Source organism: Triticum aestivum, chromosome 3A (genome assembly GCF_018294505.1).
Source record: "Triticum aestivum cultivar Chinese Spring chromosome 3A, IWGSC CS RefSeq v2.1, whole genome shotgun sequence".
NCBI classification, from domain to species: Eukaryota; Viridiplantae; Streptophyta; class Magnoliopsida; order Poales; family Poaceae; genus Triticum; species Triticum aestivum.
Window position 1 is genome coordinate 55,780,747 of NC_057800.1, and position 5,304 is coordinate 55,786,050.

Here is a 5,304-nt window from a genome sequence, read left to right on the forward strand (position 1 = left end):
AGAGGAACATCTCATGGTCCTCGCCGCCCTCGCTGGCCTGCTGGCGAGCAATGAAAATTAGCGGTGAGGTCAGGTGGCTCGGCGCCGGGGCGGATGAAAGCAAAGAACCGACATCGTCTCGAAGGCTACTGCATGCTCTACTTCGACTACTTTGCCGACGCTCCACTGCACGGCGACAAAGTATTTCAGCACCGTTATCGGATGAGCCGAAAGCTTTTCCTCAGGATTGTGAATTTCATCCGGGAGTTCGACAGCTACTTCAAGTGCAAGAAGAATTGCACCGGCAAATTTGGATTCACCTCAATCCAGAAGTGCACGACAGCAATGAGGATGCTTGCATACGGAGCTCCCGGTGATTCACTCGACGACTATGGGCGCATGGCCGAGTCCACCACCATTGAGTGTTTCTACAAGTTCTGTCGGGCAGTGGTGGCAGTGTTTGGACCGCAATACTTGCGAACACCCAATGCAGAAGACACTGATCGGATCCTAGCACAAAATGCAGAAGAGGATTTCCTGGGATGTTTGGAAGCATCGACTGCATGCATTGGAAATGGAAGAACTGCCCATTTGCTTGGCAGGGGATGTACAAAGGCACCAAAGACGGTTGCAGTGTGGTACTTGAGGCGGTGGCCACACAGGACCTCTGGATTTGGCACTCCTTCTTTGGTATGCCAGGAACTCACAATGACCTCTGGATTTGTTGAAGGTCATTCTCCTCCGGTGAACTTTGAGGTCAATGGGCGGCACTACAACAAGGGGTACTACCTAGCTGATGGCATCTATCCGAGATGGTCTACATTTGTGAAGACTATGTCAAACATTGTGCCAGGAGGCAAGAAGTCCCACTTTGCCAAGGTGCAGGAGGCTTGCAGGAAGGATGTCGATCGGGCATTTGGTGTGCTCCAATCTCGATTTCCTGTTGTCTGGTACCCTGCTCAGACCTGGTCGAAAGATCAAATGTGGGAGATCATGACTTGATGTGTCAGCTTGCACAACATGATCATCAAGAGCGAGCAGGAAGAGCCAGTGTTTGACATTGAACCATACTACAAGCAGGGTCCTTTAGCCGAAGTTGATCACTAGCTACCGGCAACCTGAACTGCCTACCTCAGTATGCGTCAGGAGATCCGAGACCCACAGGTGCATCATCAATTGCAGCAGGATCTGGTGGAGCACCTACGGAGAATCAAGGGCGACGCCTAGCTCGACGTGTGATGAACTATATAATTTGTATTGAACTATTTGTTGTCGCGCTATTTTGTTGAACTATTTGATTTTCTGTGATGAACTATGTGATAAAAAAATTATTTATGTTGAGAATTCAACGCCAAACCACGCCAAATATGTGCCGTTTCTCGCCGATATCGGGCCATTTTTCACCGAAAGTGGGCCGAAAAGCGGCCAGAAATGGGCCGATATCGGCGCCCGGGGGCGACCTGGGGGCGACAGCTGGATGTCCAACTGCCCCAGAGCCGATTCTACCGTCGGCTCGCCCCCAGGCGGCGATTTTTATGCCTCCTGGGGGGCCAACGACTGGAGATGCTCTAAGACCGTGGGTGAGAAAGACCGGACTTGCTACGTGGAGGAGGTGGCCGGATATGGAACAAAGCTTTCTTCTGAAAAATATAACTTCTTACCACACACGAGCAGAGCTTCCAACTCAAGCTAACTAAAAAAATCACTCAAATCTAAGGAGATAGAGAGTAAGGAGAGCCCCCACCTTCAGTGCAGCTGATGCCGGAGGAGGACGGGGTGCATGGCTTGGACCAGCGAAGCCAAAAGGGCTCGTTTCATCGGCAATCGGATGCAGGGCTCGGTTCAAGTGCCAAGATTACAGGGGCCTAGGAAAGCAACAGCGCGTGGGTCTCCGGCGTGGATGACTCACGAAGGAGCAGGACCTCGCCATGAACGCCAGCATCGCTCCTGAAGGTGAGATATGTTTCAATTTAGTTGTGTTTGTAATGGGTGGCTATATAGCTCGCCATGAATGCCACCATCGCTCCTGAAGGGGTTGATTTGTGCGAGTTGAACCGGATGGAGAAGAGGAAGAGATAACGCGCCAGGAATAAATGATCGTCTGGGACTGGGAAGGGAATAGACCGGCAGGCCAAAAGTACCAATGCACGATTTAGGGGATGTTTGTTTTCAGGGACTTTTTGGTGTAGGGACTAGAAAAGTCCCTCTTAGAGACTTTTTAACCTAACGTGAGAGATTACTAGCGACTAAAAGTTGTCTTTTGGGACTAAATGAAGAAGACTCTCAAGTAGAGTCTTTTTGGGACTTTTTGGGACTTTTCCAATAATGCCCCTCCATGCACCCATTGGCCCGCCGCCCCATGGTGTTGTTTGGTTGTTATTTTTTTGTATACTAGGGGTAACGTGGTCATTTAATAACCTCTAGGGAGGGACTAGGAACTTTTTAGTCCTGAAAACAAACAGAGAGAGACTTTTTAGGGACTAGGGGCTTTTTAGTTGGGACTAGAAAAAGTCCTAGGACTTATCAACCAAACAGGGCCTCAGTTCAGCCATAATTAACTGCATGCACGGGTTTTTAGGCAATAGTAATTAACTGCAACGAATTGATGGGCGACATGCTTGGATGAAATTTGTTGAGTTCTTGCTTTGTGTCTTTTTTTTGAGAATTTTCCATTCAAATCACGAAGCAGTACAAAGTAGTTGACCCTTACAAGCACACTGAAACGCAAACACAAAGGACCATGAACACCTAGAGTACCCTAAGACAACCATAACACAAGATCTTCGGAGTCCTATGTCATCATCCCTGGATCTTGAGAGAAGACCCCTCTAGCAGAAGGATCTGCAACCAGGCGCAAGCAGGTCATCATCTTCGACCACGATACAATTGCCGCCACGCTGCTTCCTCCTTTCTTGACACCAGCGCTGAGAGGTCATGGACATCAATCCAACACACCTGCAACAGCCTTCGCCATCTTTGGCTTTGAGTACCGCGAAAAGTGTCCCTTCCGGAAGGAAGATAACTCGAGTCATCCGACCGGTCCAGCACCGCGGCCGGGCCATCCGTCCGGACAAAGCAGGATCTCCCACCAGCATCAGCGCAGAGGAAGGAGAAGAACAGCAGCAGCAAATCATACCGGCAAGGAAGAAGAAGGGTCTTCGTCTCCCTGCATCCATCGCCCATCTAAGGACCCAAACGACTAGTGCCAATGGACCTCCATCCACCATAGCCCGCGACCTTGACGAGATCCGGGGATCCCCCACCCCGCTGGCTCCTAGACGAAGGCAAAAGCCTCGCCTGATCGCGAACGGAGCTCGGAGAAACTTATTCCGACGCGACACCATCGCAACGGCCTTGGCAGCGTCTCCCTCAACCCTAACCCTACCACACACCCACCAAACGAACAGACCCGAGGTTCCCCCTCCCTCTCGCTATCGGAGCGACCGACGGAGAGAGAGGGAATCGGCGGCGCGCAAGGGAACCCTCGTTGCCTCCCTAGATCGCCTCATGCGATCCTACTTTTCCGGAGCGAAGCGGTCAGTTTTTTCCAGTAGACGGGTCCAGTTCTTGCTTTGCCTCGATTTGTGTCCTTCGCACATTACTGGCTGGTCTCATGCGTGCATACATGCAGTTCTCGTGCAGATCACGGCTGTGTTGCCCGTGCGTGGCGAATCAGAGATAATGAGAGATCAATTACGCCAGAAAAATATAGGTTTGATCGGGCACCGCGTAATATCAAAGGGCATGCCTCACTTGCATCGGACGAACAAAGATTTTTTTTTTGCTGAACTAACATGCATGTGTGTTTTCAATGCATGGGCAAAAGTTGCTGATGTGGTAGTGGTACTATCGTTGAGGATGTGGCTAGACTGCTGAGGTGGAGCGAAGTGGATGGTTGCATGTTGATTAGTGATGTGGATAGCCTACATGTTAAGAGAAATGAGATACTCCCTCCATCCGGTGAAGAGTGTACATCTAGAAATTTTAGAACAAATCATGGAGTTGAGTAAAAAATGCATTGGAAAGGTGCAAGTCACCATCTCCCTCCTCTTTAATTACCTAACCCCCAATGAGCTAAGTGCATGTAGAAATTAATAAGACCATGTGTAGATTGCTATTGGTCTTGATTACCGTGTGATGAGAGAGAAGTATTTTTTCCCAAGTGTATTGGAAAGATAGAATTACACTTTTTTGTGGACAAATTTTGAAATTAGATGTACACTCTTCACCAGACGGAGGGAGTAGTGGGGATGAACTATTTAGGTAATATAGATGGAATGGATCATATATTTATCAGTGACCAATAGTACTGTGTATGTATGTATGTATGTATGTATGTATGTATGTAAAAGAGGTGGAGTAGTGACTGGCTTTTGGAAAGAAAGAAAGAAATACAAAGATACTACTTATTATATTTCAGCTCTCACTTATTTAGATTTGTGTATGTGGAACAGTTTATCATACTCATTATTCCACCTTGCAAAATAGCATAACTATGCTATATACCATTAATGTGTTGATGAAAAAATTTGCTCGTTCACGACAAAATTCATCATCGCTTCATCCAGAGTAGATAGAAACAAACAAACTAGCTGCTATCTACATTCGGGGGTTTTTCAGGGAATTACTTGGTAAGAATTCTGTGAGCTCTGGGCGGTGATGATGACCCTGCGTAGGGATTTGGTTGTATTTTCTTCTTTGCGCAAGGTCTTTTTGCTTACTGTGGGGTAGATATACTTGTTCTTGAAGGTTACTTTGTGTGCTAATAAAATTCACGGGCCTTCTGCAAAAATTTAAAAAAATAAACATAAGTTGAATGCTGACCATAAAGAGTAGAGTAATTACGAAACAAATTATAGTTGGGGCGAAAATCCCATCCCGTGTACTCCTATTCAATGGATGGATCCTTCAACTCTTCCTACACGCTATAATTGAGCACCTACCAACCATGCTAGGTGGGCTGTTTGGCCCAATTAACCACGTTAGTCAGAAAAAGTTACGGGAGCAGCTACCCTCAAGAAGCTGCGGGGACGGGAGTGTTCAGAAAAATTCTACCATGCATCCAACGGCCCGGAACAGCCATAACGTGAAATTAGATGGCTTCAAAGGCTGATAGAGTGAGAGAGCTCCTAGGGTGCCCAGTTATAATGTATTAAAATGACACGTGCAGTCTTGGGTTTGCTAAGAGGAACATCATATTTCATTATGGAGATTTGCAAACAACCTTTAGGATGGATTATCCCTAGGTCCCTGCCTAGTGAAAAGCATTCAACAAGGCTGCTAGTGAACTGCCCGCTGATGTGACATATCCTTCAGGAAGTTCTG